We start from the raw sequence: 21,014 nt of genomic DNA, 5'->3' as shown, positions 1-21,014 counted from the left end.
AATTAATTGGGTGACAAGATGTCTAGAATAATAATAAACCTAACTTTAGCAAAAGAAAAATTGCAAAGGAATTGAGATACTCTTAATAATTAAAAAGAAAAAAAGAACTATGTACCAAAAAATTAATTTAAAAAATTAATTGGGTGACGAGATGTTTAGAATCGAAATAACAGTAAACCTAACTTTAGCAAAAGATGTTAGGAATAAGAAAAATTGCAAAGGAATTGAGATACTCTTAACAATAATTAGAAAGAAGAAAAAAGAACTATGTACCAAGTTAAGAAGCTTACTTAAAACTAAGAATGGAATCTACGGAAAACACAACGTGACGTTGAGAAACCTGATCTAAATTATACAAAACTGTTTCGTTATCACGCGTAATGTAAAAACGATTAAAATTATTCACGTATACATCGATTTCAGAAAATAGGAAGAACGATCGAGTGACGACGTCTCGAAAAGTATCACTAGATTCCACTAGGCGGCCGCTCCTAGATCCTTAAAAACTCGGTTAGCAGAGATACGGAGCGGCTAACGAGCGATGAGTCAGAGGCCATCGCAGCGGGAGAAAAGGTCTCGCGAGCGGGGAACGCATTAATCGTCGTCCTTAATTGGGCCACGTCGTTAGGAAAGGAGCGCGACGAAACTGGATATCGCGTAATTGATCGCAGAGCGCACGATTGCACCGTACAGGGAAGACGAGCGCAAGGTCGGCCGGAGACGCGTTCGTATGTACGTGAGCGCTCGTACCTCCGTTGTGTCGCAATTACTCCCACGTCACGGCACATTGAAATCCCCGGCGCGAGAGAATCAACTCGACTCGACTGAACAGTGGACGCCGCTGGAATTTTTTCGGAATTTTTCTTTTACAACTATTTTACCCGAGCTTCATTTCTCGACAAGTCTGACGAGTCCTCCGCAAGTTTCTCGTTTTATCGATCGAAGTATTTATTTACAGGGAAACGTATTTATACAGGGAATGTGGAATGGAGGAAGGAATTTGATCTTTTTCTTTGCTACTTTGGCAAAGCTCGAGAAATTGCACAATGCAATTTTATTTTTTAATTTAATTTCTATAGATAATGTTAGCCCAAGTGTTTATATATTCATACGTATGTTTATCGCTTTAAAGTGTGCAACAGAAAAGTTTTCAATTCTACGAATACCGCGGAAAGGTTAATGATCGTAATTTATTGGTCATCTTTTTGCAATTATCTACACTATAAGTTCTATCAAAGATACGATTGTAAGATTGTAAATAAACCTGGATAAAATTTATTCGAAATTTATTTACGTCAAAAAATATTACAATCTCTGAATAAATTCATCAATAAAACTCGAACATGTTACTTGAAACAAACTTCGCTTTGGTACAAATTTACAAAAAAGAAGAAGAAGAAGAAGAAACTAAAATTGCTTTCGCTAAATCAATCTTCAAACTACTTTAACATCCTATGGAATTAATGCGTGGAATAGGTAGCATCCAATATTTCACGAAGGAATTTACGGCAACTCAACGTGTAATCAACGTGTATCTATATTTAGTCAGAATGCAAACTTGTTGAAAAAAAAAAGGAAAAAAATTTACGTCTGCCTCCTCAATTATTTCTCAATATTCCCCCGATGCAGATTATTACCAAACCGAGAGAGGCCTTCGATACTACCTTCCATTCCCTCCGTCCCATAAAATCAACATGTCAAAGTTTAATGGAAAAATAATGATTCGAGACCACTGTACGTGCCATCGTATGTCGCAAAGCGCGCGATCTCGATCGCGATCCACGCCGACCTTTCCCTCGAGAGAGAGAGATCTACGTACACATCGTAACGTGCGTTGGAAAAAATAATTATGAAAACACGGCGGAACGGAGGAGAGAAGAATAGGATCGAGGGTAGGCTAGAGAGTTTCCACGATCGAGGGTAACCTTAATGTCCCGGCCGGTTACATAAACCTATTGCCTGTATAGGCACAGCCGTGTACGTGATGAAATCCTGTGACAGGCATACCGGGATACCGTTGGTCTTGTATCACCGGATGATCTTGAACTAACACCTTTCAGGGCATATTCCGCCATTTATTACGAACATGAGGTGTTCCAATAATTGCGCAAACGCAAACGAGATTGCCTGCATACGTAAGCCAGCCGTTCGAGAGCCTCCTCATCCTCGGTAGCCAATCCCTCTCCCCAACCGATCTCATCCTTCGTCCTCCTCTTTCTCTCCACGCGTTAAGAAGACGCGTCTTCTATTTGCGATGGTGGTGGTTAGGTAGTAGCCGCAGGTAGTAGGAGGACAAGTTCGAGAGACGAAGAAGAAAAAAAAAAGAAAAGGGAAAAAGAAGAAAAAAGAAAACCGCGGTCGATACTCTTGCTTGTCATTTCGCAGTCGACCAATAGAACGGCCGTGTCTATTATGGTTAACGCGACTATAAATTACTCGAATAGGTCTATCACGCAAGGTACATAACCGTGGTGGTGACCTCCTCCGTGTACTCGGAGGGACAGACACGGTTTGGTTCGATGGGAATCGATGAGGAAGAGAGAGATTGTTGGCGGATGAAAATCGATGCGATCGACAACGATCGATCCACGTCCGCTCGGGATCGTTTCGTCTCCAGGATTCTAGATTTTCATCGAGGGATCACCTCGCGATTCCATTAAACGAACGCACGTAGGAGAGGTATTGTTTCGTGGAATACCTTCTCAGGAAGATGGTACTTTTTTTTATTCTACGCCACTCGGTTTTGTATACGAGTTGTTATTAATGCAGTCGGTTTCGATAATATTATTGCGGTCAACCGCGGCTCGATAAGATTACAAGCGTTTATGTAAATATCAAGCGTATCTATCATGTTTATTATCGTTTCTGCCAAGTTTTTCTACTTGTTTTCACGATTCGAATCGCATCGAAGTAATTATACAATTTTTGCCAAATTTATTGATCGGTGAATAATATATTGGAAAGGATGATCAATTTAAAAATAAGTCATCAAAAGATGATTTATTATTATTTGTATCGATAGCAGAAGCTCCCCTTCCCTTTCTCGGGGCATTCCTCTTGGCCTCGCGAGGAATCCGGTTGCGAATTCGCGGCGGATCCGTGCGAATCCGTGGCGGGGTATAAATTCAATGAGCTTGACTCTTGAATGGGCCGCGCTTCTTGTAAAAGGGCTCACGACCACGACGACTGCTTCGACTACCAGCCAACACGACCCGCGCGCGAGAGGGCCGACTGAATGGCCGGCACTATATTCGTGCGCGTGTAAAAAATCGAATTTATCGTGGTGGAATGTGGGCAGATATAAACAATCGGGTAGGCGCGTGCGTATATAGGATCGGGATCGAAGGGGGTGGAAACAATTGGGGACCTTTGATCGCGGAAATTTTCGATTATTTGACAAGGTGGAGAACTCTATTGCTCGAATGTGATATAAAAAGAGAGATGATAATTGTAAGAGACGAGCTATTTTTTTCTTTTCTCAAGTAATTGTCAATGAGTGCTTGAAAAATAGCAATAAAACGCGAATATTTTGCTTGGAAATATAAACAATTATAATAATAATGATAAAAAAAGTGATTGGAATTTATATAGATTTGCAACGAATAAATACGATATTCTTGGATAAATATTGTCTCTTCTTTCTGGTTGGACAGACTAATAATTGCTCAATCGTCGTTCCGAAATATTTGTCGAGGGAAATTTTGTTACAACAGTGGCATCTTTCGTTCAAACGAGCATTAACGAGGAACTATGCCTTGGTATCTATCTTTTAATCATTATTACATTGTGAATAACGAATCGATTTACACCGTGCTGATGCTCTTTCAATTAAATATCGCCTCGGGATTTTCGTTTCGTTCCGTCGTAACGGTGTCAATTGTTGGTTGGTCGAAGTGGCTTCATGACTTCGTGTAGGCGATGTTGTTTATACGACTATGAGAAGGAGGAATTGTATTTTATATATATATATATACGTATACTTTTAGATCAATGATGTTTTATTAATCAATCATTGATGGCATATTCGTCGTATTGTGTAAAAAAATAAACACGTTTGATCGAAGATTTTTCTTTTATTTCTTTTTTTTTTCTTCTTCTTCTTCTTAATGAACACATCCAATGATTTATTAAATCGTTAATAATATATAAAGTTGACTACACGATTTTTACGAGAAACGAGTTTTAATTTTCATCGAGAATAGTTTTCTTTCCTATTTAAAATTAACAATTCTTCTTAACAATTAATTTTCCCTTATATAACGATCGATATTATATTTTCTGAGTCCAACAAATATTACATACTTTCTTCCATATCCTATACATTGTACTTTACTCCGATAATTTCTTTAATAATAATAAATGAACAAATTAACAAATTATCTATCGTATAAAACGTAACGATTGAATTTGTATCCCTATAAAATTCGAGAAATCGTTCGATCGTCCAAGACTTAAAGAAAAAAAAGGGAGGGGAGGGACAAACAATCGAACGAGAAGAAGAATGAACGTTAACTACTATCGCGAGACGAGCGTGCACTCGCCGATATTTCACGGTCGTTCACGGATCGAGGACACGAGGGTGGGAACCTCGTAATATTCACGAGCATAAGTTTTATCGTCCCGTGGACATTCTCACGTTGTTGCTGGCGGCACGAGGCCCATGCGAGCTGGGCCCATCGGCGCGTGTGGGCGCTACTTTACGACGGAAAGCCGAGCAACGCCGATCGTTTTACGCGAAAACGACTTTTTGCCTTGTCCGTGCGTGCGTGAGGTCGTCTCATTCGCCTCCGTAATATAACGAGCCACGATGCCTTCGAATCCGCCCCGGGACTCGAGCTGTACAGAAGCTGTCCCGAAGGATTATTGCCGCCCGTCCATTGTGTCGCCCCCGACCGTTCTCTTCCCGCGTGAATCGAAACGGGCACTCTTCTTAATTTTCAATTAACATTCCCGCCGAGAAACTTTTTCTTTTCCTTTCCTTCACCGCCTGCATTCTTATTAATGCATCCTCACCGGATTGGATAATAACAACGTTGCGAGAGTTAATTAACGCTTGATCGACGAACCGAGGTCCTCCTCCGCGAAGAGATTTATCAAATTGTGCGAGAAAAATAAAGATTTCGCGATCGAAATATGGAGATATTAATTTTTAAATTAATATCGAATAATTACAAGAACTCTTCCTTTTTTTTTTTTTAATATTAAATTGAACGAGTTTGTGTATATTTGTGATTTACGTTGAATCAAAGGCTTGAAGGAAGATATTCAAGGTCTTTTTTTCGCGATTGATTTAATTCACGAAAGGGAAACGCGATGGCAGATGTCGAAGATATCGAAACAACGAGAGAGAGAGAGAGTTGTTCAATTATTAATCAATGCCGGGAGACGTCCCTGAAAAGTGGCGATGCACGATCACAAACGCCGTTTAATCGGCTTGCTCGAATCGTTTTCTAACGTTTCCGTGTCTGACAACGCAGAAATATTTAGATTGATACAAACCGATGCCGCTCGGTTAATTTAAACGAATGCCTCAGATTAAATAACAATAACCCGAGCGTACGTGACTTCGATACAGGCCGTGTAACGAAGGGGTGCACGAACGATCATTATTATTCCTGGTGAGCAGCTGCAGTCGTGCTCGCAATAATAACAATGTCGGACAAGTATATAATACAGAAAGAGAGTGGCAGAAAACGTGGCTAAGAGAGACGCCGGGATCCTTGAGCCGCGAATAAGGATTTATCAGGTATGTTGCAGATCCACAAATAAATCGCCGATCGACGAGGAAATCGTTCCTTCTATCCAGGCGGAACGATTCCCTGTCGTACACGCTGGATACCTACGCTGGATAATCGAGCAAATATCGAGTTTTACACGAGATGGACAACCTCGTTAGCAGTCTTCAATCTCTTTTAGATCAAGGGATTCTCAACCGGCTTCTATAAGCTATATTATTATTATTTTTTTTTAATATACAACGATAAGCTCTTTCTCGAACGTGAAGTATTTAGAAAGAAATCCGAAGCAATTTCGACGAATACCTCCAACGTTAAATTTCCACGAGTTCGACAAGCTGCTATTTCTTTCCATTTCTGTCAGCAACAACAAGATTCGTACGCGAGATCTCATAATTATTTCGAACAGCTCTCGATCTTATCGACAAGCGACAAAGAAAAGTTCACGCCTATACAATTTATTTCACGATCGAGCAACAAAGAGCCCCGAGGCCACGTATCGCTCTTTATTTAGAAAACATATTTATCGTTGGGTACGAAAAAAAAAAAAAAAAAGAAAAACACGAAAGAGCAACAGATGTCGCGTTGCAACACCACCCCGGTCCGTATCCGGTTGTATTCTTTCACGGAGCAACGTAATATTTTATCTCGTGGAAATCGAGAGGCAAGAAGATCAAACGCACAAACTTCGTCAAGTTGAGAACGCGATGGTAACATCGAAGCGCATCCATTTTGTTGCTGAGGGCACAATGCCGTATCCCCATAGAAAATCAACGGTTCGATTCTGCGGCGACAAAGGGCCGCCGGTTCGTTCGTTCCCGTTACGGCCGCGATTTTATCGCGATTCGACGGTTGACGGCCAGGAGCGCGCCGGAAGCCGAAGCGGTGAAAAGGAAACGGGGGAGGGCGCGTGGCGTGCGAAGGTCGCGGCGAAATTCCAACGGTGTTAAGGTCAGCGGCGGTTAAAGGAGAGCGATAAAGGTGCGCCGATAAATCCGGTGTCGATCGAGCGATCGTTGCGCAATTCCCCGAAGGGGGATCAACCGTTTCATTCAACCGCGATGCATTAGCCGCGGACGCGCTACGTTCTAAAGGTTGAATAGACGTGTCCTCTTGGACATCTTGGCCGCGCCGGCTTAACGATCGTTTTAACACTTGCGATAATTACCGGGGAAACATGGAGTAACGTTTCATGGAACAACGTGGTATTTCTATTTGAACAACGTTGGAAACGTGGAATTCTCTTCGCGGAATCCTTCTCGCCGAGCCCGCTTTAAATCGAAGCCATTTATCCATCCTCCGCTCGAATCGAATTTCTTAAACATTTCCCGATTCCCCATTCTTCCCAGGAATTTTAAAATAATCGATAATAAACGAGATATCATAATCCAATCCAGTCTCGATGGAATTCATCCACGTTTATATTAATATCTCCATCTCATTCCTAATTTAATTACGATCAAAGTTCGTCAGACAAAGAGGAGGAAGAAGGGTATCTGTTAGTCGTGTGGCGTCACAGCTTTTCTCGACGATCCCTTTCCACCATCGCGCCGATGCCGGGCCAGGACGGGCCGTTAATTTGTAGGGCCGTCGAACCGCTTTTTGCGGTCTGCGCCGGGACCGCGAACTCGAGTTTTGACACATTTTGACACGAGGACCACACAGAGCGAAGCTAGCCGCGCCAGAAAACATCAACTCGCCCCCGAGACGCTGGTCGAAAAGGGGACGGGGACGGCGCGCGTGCAGGGATCCCTCCCGACCCGAGAGACGCCCGATAGACGGGCAAGAACCCGGTCCACCGTCTACCGGATAAGTTATTAGCGGCGCCCCGCGAAAGAAAAGAACGGGGAATATCAATGGCCGACCCGAACTTACCCCGTTTCGCGATGTATTTATTACCGAGGCGACCGAGTTTTTCACGTCTCTACGCGCGCCACAACATCACGGCCGAGTTATTGCGTCCTCCACGAGGGCACAGGCGGGCCGTCCCCTCCTCCCGCCGACGAGATGAGCTTCTTCCAACGAAGAAGGGAACGACGGGGCGGCTTTACGCTCGATGGGATCGAATATGGGCTAGCGACGTCTCAAGGAACGCGTCGTTTTAAAACGTTGTTAAATATTGTATGAGTGGCGGGCTTCTTGCTTAGACGATCGTTGATTGGAATTTTGGACGAGTTGCTAGAACTCTCAGCGGGAAAGTGAATTAATCGATACCCGACTGTATATATATATATATATATATATATATATGTTATGGCCAATTAAAAGGAACGGGGGGATCGGAATATATTTTAATTTAACGACATTGGAATGTTACCGCGATTAATCAGTCGTAAAGATACGTTTCAGTATGGATCGAAACTTTGTTTGTTCATTATTCTGTAATTACTCAATTGACATTTCTCTCTGTGAAATTAATATTTTAATAACTAGATAGGGATATTGGGATCCTCCTTTAGGGATATTGAATCGATCGATCAATCATGGGTAAGAATCACAATTTCTTTCGTAGAAAGAAGCACGATATACGCGTGGTACAGCGGCTTGTTCCGAACACTTCTCCTCTCTTTGAGGAGAGGCGTCGATCCAGCCAGGAACGTGGAACGTTGACCCCGGCCCCTGAATCGAACGGAGTTCCCGGGGACTACAGAGTAACAGAATCGCCACTGACCTCAGCCAGGTACGAGGTGTTAGACAAACAGCTGGCCCAAGCGCGCACAAAGACGCGTTTTATACGCTCTCGCCGGGGTATTACGCTTTCTCTCTCTCTCTCACGGGGCCCTAACCAACACGTACGCGGATCGAGAAGGACGAACGGAGGCGCAAAAGGAGGGAGAAGAGGGGTGGACAGAGGTGGAGGGAGGGCACCGTCGTGGACGAGAGAAGAGACGACGAGATGGGTACGTAGGAACGTCGAGTACGAGTCACGGAGCTTCTCGCGGCAAGCTTCTCCTCTTTCTCTGTCGCGTACCACCTTGCGCCGCATTCCACCACGGTAAATCGCTCGATGCAACGGCCGTGTGCCCCGCGTCACGAAAATCGATCGGAGAAAAATTGATTATAATCTGCTTGGAGTTTGGGATAGAACGATGTCCCCTTTATCTCTACTGTACTACGCGGAAATGAGATTTCTCAAAAATCGAAATTAAAATCGCTCGATGCAACGGCCGTGTGCCCCGCGTCACGAAAATCGATCGAAGAAAGATCGAGAGAAAAATTGATTATAATCTGCTTGGAGCTTGAGACAGAATGATGTTCCCTTTATCTCTATTGTACTACGCGGAGATGAGATTTATTTCTCGAAAATCGAAATTAAAATCGCTCAATGCAACGGCCGTGTGCCCCGTCACGAAAATCGATTGGAGAAAGATCAGGAGAAAAATTGATTATAATCTATTTCGAGATAGATTGGGATAGATTTCCTTTATCTTTACTGTACTACGCGGAGATGAGATTTCTCGAAAATCGAAATTAAAATTGATGCAACAGCCGTGTGTCCCGCGTCACGAAAATCGATCGAAGAAAAATTGATTATAATCTACTTGGGATAGAACGATGTTCCCTTTATCTCTACTACGCGGAGATGAGATTTCTCGAAAATCGAAATTAAAATCGCTCGATGCAACGGCCGTGAGCCCCGCGTCACGAAAATCGATCGGAGAAAGATCAGGAGAAAAATTGATTATAATCTATTTCGATTAGAATATAGATTGGGATAGATGTTCCCTTTATCTTTACTGTACTACGCGGAGATGAGATTTCTCGAAAATCAAAATTCTTAGATTCTTTTTTCTATCGACGAATCGCTAGTCTTCGATTGATATCTAACAAAATTCAAGAGCGAAGCGGAGTGAATATATGTATATATATCACGAAGTGGAACGTTATGTATCAACGTTGTACAAATGGGCGGGTAGGAAAGAAGGAAAGAGGATACGACGGACTGCAGGTTCCCATGACTCGCCCACGCCGCGTGGAAGGTGCTCGGCGATGTCGTCGTCGCTCGTCGTCGGGGGCATAAAAGTGTCCAGAGAGCGAGACCCGAAGATCTCAAGTGCTCGGACCACCTTGCACGCCGCGTGGGCGAGCAGTTAGTCTGGCTTGCGCAAGTTGCTGCTTTGGAGGGGATCGAAGGGAGTCGTAAGGGAGAACAGAGGAAATTGGAGCAATAAGTGTTTGCAAATTTAATTCCTTCCCAATTCGTTGCAAATTTTTTATTTTTACGAGTCTTTGGCAAAATTAATAAAATGAAATAAACGCGAAATTTATCGCCTTCTCGTTGTTCGAATTCAAATTTCTCCTCTCCTTGTTATTAAATTTATCGAATCCTAAAGAACTAATTTTTATTTTCATTTTTAAAAAACATTCAATAATATATGTCGCGGTAAGCATGATACAATAAAACGAATTACGAAATTGTAATTACACGTTAGAATTCAGAGCTCGTTTCATCTCCCACCCACGTGCCCTTAAAAGTTTCGATATCGATACACGGTGTGATCTAAATTCTTACTATTGAAACTCAATTTCATCAATAGGATTAATAATTTAATTAAATAGAATAATTTTTTAAATTTTTATTAATTTCTAAACGAATGATATTATTTAAATTTAATCAATCATCTCTTGAACGATTAAATTTTTATCCATCTTTAGATCATTCGCTTAGAAATTCCTCTATTAATTAAAAATTTAAACTTAAAATCTATTTCAATTAAATTTTAATATGGCAGAACAGTGCATTAAATTTAAGCTTCAAAAATAAAGTTACAAACTTTTATTAAAATAAATTTAATAAAACAAAAATGTGAATTGAATTTAATAATCAATTTCAAACTAAAATCTTTTATTAAAATTAATAACTTAATATTAATAAATATTATTTATTAAAATTTCCACATGATTTATATTTATATTTCAAGAATCAAACTTATATTATGCTGATAATTTAATTTCATTTCATAATATAATTATAATAATTATTATTATAATTTCAACATTAACTATTATTATATCATTTTAGACTTAACAGAAATTCCAATTATTATTTTATTAATCATTTGTTTTCCTTCATTAAAAATTTTATACTTAATCGACGAAATTGTAAATCCATTCTTTTCAATTAAATCGATTGGCCATCAATGATATTGATATGAATATCCAGAATTTAATAATATTGAATTTGATTCATACATATTAAATTATAGATCATTTTTAAAAAACACCCAATAATATATGTCGCGGCAAGCACGATACAATAAAACGAATAATACGAAATTCATCTCCCACCCACGTGCCCTTAATAAAAGCCTCGATATCGATACACGGTGTGATATAAATTGCCGGATACCGAGGAATTTCATTAAATACGCGACCTAACGTCACCACGATTCGTGTTATCACGGGGTGTAATCCTAAACATACCCCGTGGTATTAATGAACGATGACACGGAGGAAGGGAAGATTAATCTTCGGGATTCCGTAATACCACCACCCGCGCGATATCTAAAAGCGAGAATCGTGCACGGGTCTCTGATAAACGAGCGTGATTACGTGGATCCTGGGTTTCTGGAACACACGCGCCCCCTCCCCCCCATAGCACGCGCGGCACGCGTGGGCGGCGGGAAATATTATTTTATCCACCGGCTAGCCGACAATTAAACGAAACACGACCAAGGCGCTTGCCCCTCCCTCCCTCCCTCCCTTCCCAGAGAGAGAAATCTGACACGTTGGCATATACAACGAATTTCCATCTTCTTGAAAACTGGCATTCTCTTTGGGGAAATGAAGAATGCCACCTGGCAATAAATCGATGTGGCAATTTGTAGGCATTTCTTGCCACGACCGGGAGTTTATCCTGGCAAAAATGACCGCGTGAATGGGTATTGTCAAGTTGAGTGAAAGGTAAGTCTGTGGTAACCACATGTGGTAAATTGATAATTTTATATGCTTGCCTGGAAATTACTATTAAATCGGTTGTCTGTAAAAATTCCCGGCCATTTCTAAACAGTTTATGGTAAATGTTTTATGGGAACCCAGTAGGTTGACCCAGTAGCCCAGTAGTAGTGGTGGTATAATTGAAGGTAAGGGGGAAGAAGTAGAGGGGGAGAAGCTCGATCGCGCCCTGATCCGCGTGAGGGTTTCATCGCTGCGCGAGGAGGAGGAGGAGGTGAGACGGCGTGTACCCTCCTCGTAAGTAATTTATCGTTACTATTAAAATATTGCCCGGTCGTCGTCGCGGTGGGTACGAGCCGTTACGGGCCGAATATAACCATTTCTATGGGTGCACCGTGGCGTCCAACGTGATTTACAGTGCCCGGCGAGTTATGACGCGACGTGCCCACACTCGCGTTCTCACTACTCGCTTCGTTCTCTCGTGCGGTCGACTTCTTCCCGCGGAAATCCCCCCCAAAGGGCTTCTTGTCAATCGACAACTCCCTTCAGCTTGAGAATTTCAATCTTGCCCGCGAGAACCCGCTCGAGAAACGCGTAAATAATCGAGGAATTTGAAAATTGATCTTGTATCTTATACGCTCGATGTGAGAATTAAACGCGGATATTGTATTGTGATAAATTTTGTGTAGATAATAAAACGAAAGTTTGTTTAAAAAGGACGAAGAAATATGTTAAGATATTACGACGTCAAACGTTTCTAGCAATGCAGAAATTTAATTTGCAAAGACACGTTGATATATCGTATCGATTATTCGCCTAATTGGTCTTCCAAGACGTAAAATTACTGGTAAATTATAGGAGAGAAAGAATAAATTTTTCGGTAAAATTGGATTAAGGTAAAGAGGGTACACGAGTCGGACATCGATCGACAGCGTCCGCCGTGAATCGTCCGGCATCGTTACGCGTGCGTTCTCGAATACGAAAGGGTAAAATACGGCCCAATAAAAGGGCAGTTTGACACAGTCCCCTGAACACTGGCTGCCCATTGTTCGGAAGAACGGAACGATCACGACCGCAAAGTTGGCCCGTTCTCTGGCGTGCCACAGCAGTTAACGCGAAGAGGGACGAGCGAAGGGAATAAGAAAGTTCCGAGACTTTTTCACGCCCGGTTTCCGTGCATCGTAAAATCGATCTTGAAACCGGCCAGCACGCTCGTGCTCGCCGTGTTCCAACAAATTCGTACGTCCTTTCGAAGAATTTACGCATCCCACCAAAGGGAAACGGAACGGAATCGTCGAACCTAACCTATAAACCTATTCCAAATTATTCCTATCACTCTTAATTATCACCTCTCTCTTTCTCAACTTTCTCTCATCCTAAGATATTCAATTTCCACAAATTCTCGATCGATAGCCTCTTCTACTTTCTCGTTTACATCTCGTTACGCAACGAGAAATCTCGAGATCTAAGGCACAAAGTCAGCGAAATGAAACGTGGGAGACGGGTGGCTTCTCGAGCGGCCATAAAACCGCCCTACGAACGGCGGGAATTCAGCGTGGCATCAATGACATTTGGACAGTTAATGTCAAGATTATTGACGCCTGGCCCCCGGTTGAATTCCGTTGGGAGGACGAGCGGGGCCAACGATTTCACTCGCTGTCGAAGGGGGGCCTCGAACGGGTTCCGCGACGTGGACCCGCGCGCAACAACGGCTGTCGTCAACGGGGTGACGAGTTTTCACCTTTAGTGTCAATAAATATGGTGAAAGCGCGCGGCTCCGACGCGCGGTGCCGATAAGAGAGCTTTTTTCGCGACTTCCCAATAAATTTCCTTGACGTTGATCGCGCCGCGTACTATAATATGATCGTTTGCTGTACATCGACAGCCCGGGCCCTCCCACTCCCCTTTGAATACTTCAATTTGGCCAACACACGCCCGTTCTTGTCCCCGTCAATGCAAGATTCACTGCCCGCCTCGCGAATAAAAGACCTCGGTACTTGTAACCCCCTTTGACTCGAATTTCGTGCCACGGTACTTGTCCCTTGTGCCAAACTGTTTTACGATATCTCACCGAGTTGTTCGGGGAGAGGGGGGTTTTTTGGGGATTGTTTACTGGCGAAAGTTTCGAGGATCATTCCGCTTTTTAAGGAAATTTCGTGTGGGCTATTCTATAATAAGGATAAGATTATCTTCAATAAGGAATATATAATTGTTCAATTAAAATCAATTTCGAATAATATATTTTCAGTCTCGATGAACGAAATTTTGATTATCAAAAAGAAAAGAAAAATCAATTCTAACCGATTCTACATTCTACGATCATCCTAAACGCGATTAATATTAAGATTATAAACGTATTTTTTGAGAAAAACTCCAAATGAATTCTTCGAAACGGTAGAAAGAGATTTTTATAGAATTCATCTCCAATATCGATATCGATATCGATTCCTTCTAATTTGATGTTCTCTCGCGCGCGTGTCGTTCGAGCGGAATTGCGCAAATCGGCGTCCATTAACGCGTTTTATGGAAAGATACACGCGTGATCGACGATCGATCGATCGCACCACGATATCCCCGTGGCGTGTTACGAATCCTGCCAATCACGGCCAGTGTAATCGATATCGAGCCTAGAGGTGGGTATCGGCTCGATACGATCGACTCCGCCCCGGGCGTGTCGCCGGCCTGGACGATTTATAATGTTAATATCCCGGAGCCAGGTTCCACGCTTTTCTCCCGTCCTTTCTCCTTCCTGTTCGTTTTATTTTACCTTTTCTATATACCGTGTCTTTCTTGCGCGGCAACGACGAGCAGAGAGGGGAAACGGCCAATCATTCCGTGTATCTCCAAGCCCGGATTAACAAGAGATGATATTGGATGGATCGAGTTCATAATAATTAAAGGATCTTCATATAATTAAACGAGAATTATAATCAGGTCTAATTTCATATCGAGTAGTACATGATAAATTGTTTTTAATTGTATTAATTTATGAGATATTATTTACGAGAAGACATAAGATGTTATTTATATGAAGATCAATATATATTTTTCGTTTTTGAATATATAAATAAGAAAGAATATTGGATATTGTTATAAAAATAAAAGAAAGATAATTTTCTAAATTAATTGGAATCGTATAATATTAAATTTAAAATTATTAAAATTCTATTCTATAAGAAAATTAACGAATTACAGTCTTGAAATAATATAATATTTATTAAATTACAAATATTATATCATTTTCAGACAAGAAAATGTGATATTTCGATATTTATGAATGTTCGAATATGTTATACAATATGTGCATGCAATCTTAATGCATAAAATTCAATTTAAAAAACGCGCCATATTAAGTATTAGTTCAGATAAGTGGCGCTGTAAAGGAAATTGCGTCATTCGTATTACGACGCAATTTTATATAATACGATTACAATAGATAAATTTATACGAACGATAATTTATTAAATATCATAAAATTTGATGATTATATTGCGATAATCGATCGAATAAAATGAATTTTTTCGATATTATAGCCGATAACTTGGCTTCGTAATGATACCTTCGTCGATAAGTGTCTCGAATTATTATACGCATCGTCGAGAATATATTTCGATATATATTTAACATACCTGTACTGTAGACTTGTATTTATATTATGAAGAATCGTAGCCCCAGGCAATGAAAATATACGCCACAATTAAGCTGCTCCTGACCTTTCTTCTATTTACATTTCGTTCGAGCACGAATGACGCAATTCTTCGATTCCGAGCTCTTCGCAGAGAACGATGATTCACACGTATAATTGTCCTTTCTCGACGTTACACTCCGAAACTTTATCACGATTCTGAGTCTCTGTATCACGTACCACTATAAGAATCACAAAATAGATCACAAAATGTCCACACAGTTCAATTAAACGAATTATTTCGATCAAAAATTACGTACGAACACTGGTGCTGTCCCGTCTCGACGACGTATCCCGCGAATTTCAGCTGCGCGTTCCCATGCGCAGAGCGCTCAAGTTCAAACCGATGCGCAGTAGTCTTCTGCACATACAGTAAAATTTCGTGTCACCGAGAGAGGACCACGTTGGAATTTTTACTACGCATTATTCATATTATTTGGACGTTTTGATTCGCAAATAATGGTGTGATTAGACTAATATCACGTTATAACATCCCGTGTTGTTCGTAGTGATCGTGTAAATGAACGATAAGTGATAATAACAGTGATCATGTACGGAAGAATCGACGAAAAATTTTCTAACCACGGTACGTACGACCACCATATTTGTTTTTCTCACGGTTCAAAGTGACTTGCAAATGTCCTGATACAAGTACACTTGTCGGTGACTCAATAGTGTAACGCTTTTTTAGCCGACCTACCTCGGGCTCGATGAATGTTTATCCGCATGTTGAACTGTGCTGGAAACTCTCGTTCGACCTCCACTTCGGGAGCCACTTCAGGATGCCGTGCCGAAGAATGGAACACCGACGAAGGAATCTTCGAAAGGATGAAGAGCTCTAAATTCGAGCTAATAGTCGCAGAACGTGGTGGGCGGTATGCTGAGTTCCAGATTCTTCAAGGGCAAAGATACAACGGAATACAAGGTAGGATAGTTTTATCCATTTCGAGCTTAATTATTTAAATTATATTTTTATGGGCGATATCTCATAAATTATAGAGCGATTTGAAAAAAGTAGACAGTGCTGCCGTGCACGTATCGTTTTCGAACTAATAATCTTCAATTTTTTAACGATAAATTTTCAAATTTTAAAATAAATGATAAAATGTAGAATTTTTCTTGCACAATTTTATAATTTTATGTTGAATATCATCTCAGTAATTAATAATCATCTCGGTTGTTAAGAAAATTATAAGAATTATGCAAGAGAATTTTATTACAATATATAATTTATGAATTTTAATTACTGAAACTTTGATATTATTGGGAGAATTTATTAGAACATATACATATTAGAATAAGTCGTGGCTCGTGCAAAATTGCATGCAACGAGGTCCTGATTTTTTTTTTTCTATCCATTATTCTAACCTATAACGATATACCATCATATTATAAAAATGATTTCACGTGCGATTATGAATATTTATGAGTTGCGTGCTATTTCATCACGATATTTCATCCGCGATCGTTTCAATGCCAAATTAAAAACCAATAACTCAAAAGCGAGGAGGTTTAGGAAAATAAATCCACCGGAGGGCAACCAAACTTGTGCATGTGTTGGAAGTAGGTTACACGTGCAACGCATCGTCAATAATGTATGAACATAAATTCTACCCTATTACTTTCCATGCCTGCGGTACTTTATCTTGTTATGAAACACAACCCTGATCTTACCGTGCAATAATACATCACCCGCATAATATCTCCCGGGGTAGCTTCTTTATAACCGATTCTCACGTACAGGTAGACACATTCAGAAAGAGATAGATATCCGTTCGCGAGTTTAAAATTCGCTGTTAAGAAGCTTCGTAGCTCGAAATCGGGAAAAAATAAGGACATTTACAAGACCGAGTCGTGGCTTAGCTCTCTCTCTTTCTCTCTCAAGACTGAGTCGTTTCTTGTTCACCATCCATACCTATATTTCTGCGCGAATGCGAATCGTTGAGCCTAGGGTCGAGTTCAAGCTTCTTTCGAAGAAACCAGCGTTAATAACAAAACGATCGGCGCGACGTAAGGGAGGGATTGGCAAAAGGAAAGGGTAGTTTCGTTCGTTGTAAACGGTAAATTAGCATTATAGTCGCATTACCGATGTTGTGACGCCACTTTACACGCGTACAGATCATCCGTGACAAGTCCCTACGCGTAGGATCAGCTCATTCTAACTCTGATTTATGCTATGAATCGTGACTCACGACGCCAATATATATATATATATAATTTTATATATATATATATATATATAGTTTATTCCTTATCCTGGTGAACCGAGTTTAGCGTGATTTACAATATCATCAGGATTTCTTGAACGATATATTCTATTGGATTCTATTTTATTGATATATTTCCAGATATTTTTCAAAATTCCATTCTGGATATCGATATTGATACTTCATTATCATATAATTTTTAACTGTCTGAACAAACTCGTGCATTTATTAAATCTTTTATATAAAATATTAATTATTATCAATCGTTCGTATCTTTTTTTTTTTTAATAAATCTACCGAACTCGTTCCATTTTCTCCCTCTCTCTCTCCTCTCATTCACGATTCTCCTCGCGTCTATCTTTAGATACACTTTGCTCTTCGTAGAATAAATAGACGATCTATCGCGATTTACATTGACACATATCGCGCAAACGCGACTTTCGATACTTGGCCGATTCGTGGAACGAGAAAAAGGAAGGAAAAAAAAAAAAAAAGAAGGGATTCCATAGGTCGCGGAGGCGGCGACGAGCAACGTCGAGGAACGGCGGTGCGGAGAGGCGAGGAGAGGGTATATGGGAAGGTACAAATTGCAGGATCGGGTATCGGACGGAGTAATTAATTAAATACAATAAAGTTAGGTCGACCCTCGTATCTGGGATCGGCCACTCCTCCAATCGGGCTCGCGTCGAAGCCGTCCTTCGAAGCCGTCCCGATTCCGCTTCGAACTCGCGGAATATCTCGAGGAAAAAGAACACTTCGTACACATCGTTAATCGCCTCGTCGTAAACCTCGATAATTTTTGACTCGAATCGACGAGAGACTCGGTGACGCACGCCAGAGCGAAACGGAAACGGCGGGGAGGGAGATAGAAACGGCGGTACTCGAGAGCATAGTTCGATACGGCAAGGAGGATCGTAGATCTTTGTGCGGTGCATTTATTACTTTGGATGACACAGGCGTAGACATCGATTATCATCCTACGTAATTTATCTCGGCGTATTAGCCGGATGAATTATTCCCTCTGTAACCCGATGCGTTGGTCGCGGAACGTTCCACGTGCGGATTCGCGTTAGTGCCTCTTCCTCGAGGAGTAAGATATCGAGGAGGGTAATTGTGCCAATTTACCCGAAGGTTTCCTGTACCGCGTCGTAAAATCGGGATATATAGATAGCGGTGGTGAAGGCTCTCGTTTGCTCGGACCCATGCAGAGGTAACTAACGTCTATCCGCGAAAGAAGCTCGGCCACGGAGTTATATAATCTCGCGGAGAGGAGAGGATCCCTCTCGGTTAATTATAATAATTGGACGATAAATCGATAATTAATCAGGGGACTAATTACGAATTATAGTCGAGGCGAGACAATGGTTGGCATTGTTCGTTGGAACTCGTGGGAAGTTTAGTTGTGGTAGAGAAAGTTATAGGTTGTCTTCTCCTCGCTCTCTTCTTTCGTTTCGTAGGAGTGATCGATCGCAATCGATTAATTCGAATTACGAATACGTGCATTTTCGACTTTTGTTTGCCTCGTGCAGGTGTTGTATCTAATTATACCATCGTTATTATCGTTCGTTACGATAGGCGTCGATGCCTAAGATAAGAGTTCTGTCGTCTCTTTCTTCGCGTTAACCGGGATAACATTAACACTCCGAATTTTAATTGGATGGCGCGCAAGGGTATTCGCCTGCACGCTAATTCCTCTCCTCGGCATAGATCGTTATTATTATCGGGTTCAAGAATAGCATCTCTGGAGGAGGAAATTGGCAATCATCATCATTTCTCAAATTTCACACGTAATTTACTATTGGAACGGACGAATAATGCAACGAAGCTTCGAAGCTCGTCACCTATCCTCCTCCTGTTCCGCGCCACGAAACGGGACGAGCGAACTCATAACGCGAACGGTAGATGATCCTGGACGGTTCGGTCCAGGAATAGCCTTCCCCGAACCAACGGGTGTTCAATCAAATAAATAATTTTTAGGGCGAAATGGGCGGCGCGGAACCACCACCGCGGCATAAATTATTCGCCGACGTAACTTGGACGCGGGTGAACTGCAACTATTTATACCTAACTGTTGGACTGCTACATTTTGCTACACACAGACACACACGGGGCCACGCTCTTTTATCCCTTTCTTCGCGTATTCGTTCTCTTTCTTCCTTCTCTCCGAGGCCGCCACCTCGAGCAACCTGGAACCATAAACCTTGGCGTCAGGGGGAAACGTTTCGGTCGAAATCCACTATGGTTTCGTAGAAATTCTTCTCTACCGTGACCTACGAGCCTGTTGCCCACCTCTATAAAGCATCGGGCCGGCCTCGAAAATTGTAACCGGGCAGCCTTGCGACCGGCTCCTCGTGAATCATCGACACCTGCTAGCTAACCGAGTCCCTTAAGCGCTTATCTTATACACACGCTCGAATTTACATTCGGATGATTTGGCTCGATTTGCAATTCATGAAGCTCGATAATCGTCCTTCGATATAGGGATTATCGATTATCGAAACTCTTCTTTAAATTCGAAAGAAATCGACAATTATCGTTCCATGTATACATACTCGGATATAAAATTATTAATTGATAAGCTTCTTCGTTTATCTATTATCCTTTTTCATAAATCGAAACTCTTCTTCTTCTTTCTTTTTTTTAAATTCGAAAGAAATCGACAATTATCGTTTCATGTATACATACATGAAAGCTTCTTCGTTTATCTATTATCCTTTTTCATAAATCGGAACTCTTCTTCTTCTTTCTCTTCTTTAAATTCGAAAGAAATCGACATACTCGGATATAAAATTATTAATTGATAAGCTTCTTCGATTTATCTATTATCCTTTTTCGTAAATCGAAACTCTTCTTCTTCTTTCTCTTCTTTAAATTCGAAAGAAATCGATTCTCGGATATAAAATTATTAATTGATAAGCTTCTTCGATTTATCTATTATCCTTTTTCGTAAATCGAAACTTCTTCTTTTTTCTCTTCTTTAAATTCGAAAGAAATCGACATACTCGGATATAAAATTATTAATTGATAAGCTTCTTCGATTTATCTATTATCCTTTTTCATAAATCGAAACTCTTCTTCTTCTTCTTTCTCTTTTTTAAATTCGAAAGAAATCGACATACTCGGATATAAATTATTAATTGATAAACTTCTTCGATTTATCTATTATCCTTTTTCGAAAATAAGAAATCGGAGTTTGATTTTACAAGAAAGTGCGAGTTGAAAAAAATTTCGCCGTGAAGAGACGTCTGGTCGATGGTGGTGGTCGAGGCGGTCGCACGGTGGACCAGAAAAGCCGCGGCGATCCGTGGGTAATGCGCGGTTCTTGCGTTCCTCATCATGGATGACGAAGCAAAGACGCATCCACGTCTTTCGTATACGATTCGCCTAGGTATTAAGGTCGATTCACACTTAATAACACCGTGGCGAATCCGTACACGTAACATCGTAACGAGATTTTGAGAAACGTCGAATTTATTAAATCAACCCAAGTCC

General features: G+C 41.1%; 1 protein-coding gene and 1 long non-coding RNA gene across 2 annotated transcripts in view; one reads left to right on the top strand and one right to left on the bottom strand.

Annotated features, from left to right (window-relative positions):
- The window catches only part of LOC113219027, a 55,633-nt gene extending 39,982 nt beyond the window's left edge, over nucleotides 1-15,651 (bottom strand). Inside the window, exons 1-2 of the long non-coding RNA XR_003305383.1 lie at nucleotides 15,576-15,651; nucleotides 15,260-15,497 (exon numbers count right to left, since the gene is read on the bottom strand). This is a non-coding gene — a long non-coding RNA (uncharacterized LOC113219027). The remainder of the gene's footprint in view (nucleotides 1-15,259; nucleotides 15,498-15,575) is intronic.
- Nucleotides 15,652-15,702: 51 nt separating this feature from the next.
- The window catches only part of LOC100578783, a 74,888-nt gene continuing 69,576 nt past the window's right edge, over nucleotides 15,703-21,014 (top strand). The window contains exons 1-2 of the mRNA XM_003249263.4: nucleotides 15,703-15,901; nucleotides 16,007-16,240. The gene's annotated coding sequence lies outside the window, so the exon portion shown is untranslated. The remainder of the gene's footprint in view (nucleotides 15,902-16,006; nucleotides 16,241-21,014) is intronic.

This window comes from Apis mellifera, linkage group LG10 (genome assembly GCF_003254395.2).
Source record: "Apis mellifera strain DH4 linkage group LG10, Amel_HAv3.1, whole genome shotgun sequence".
NCBI lineage: Eukaryota > Metazoa > Arthropoda > Insecta > Hymenoptera > Apidae > Apis > Apis mellifera.
This window is presented reverse-complemented; position numbering and strand designations above follow the sequence as displayed.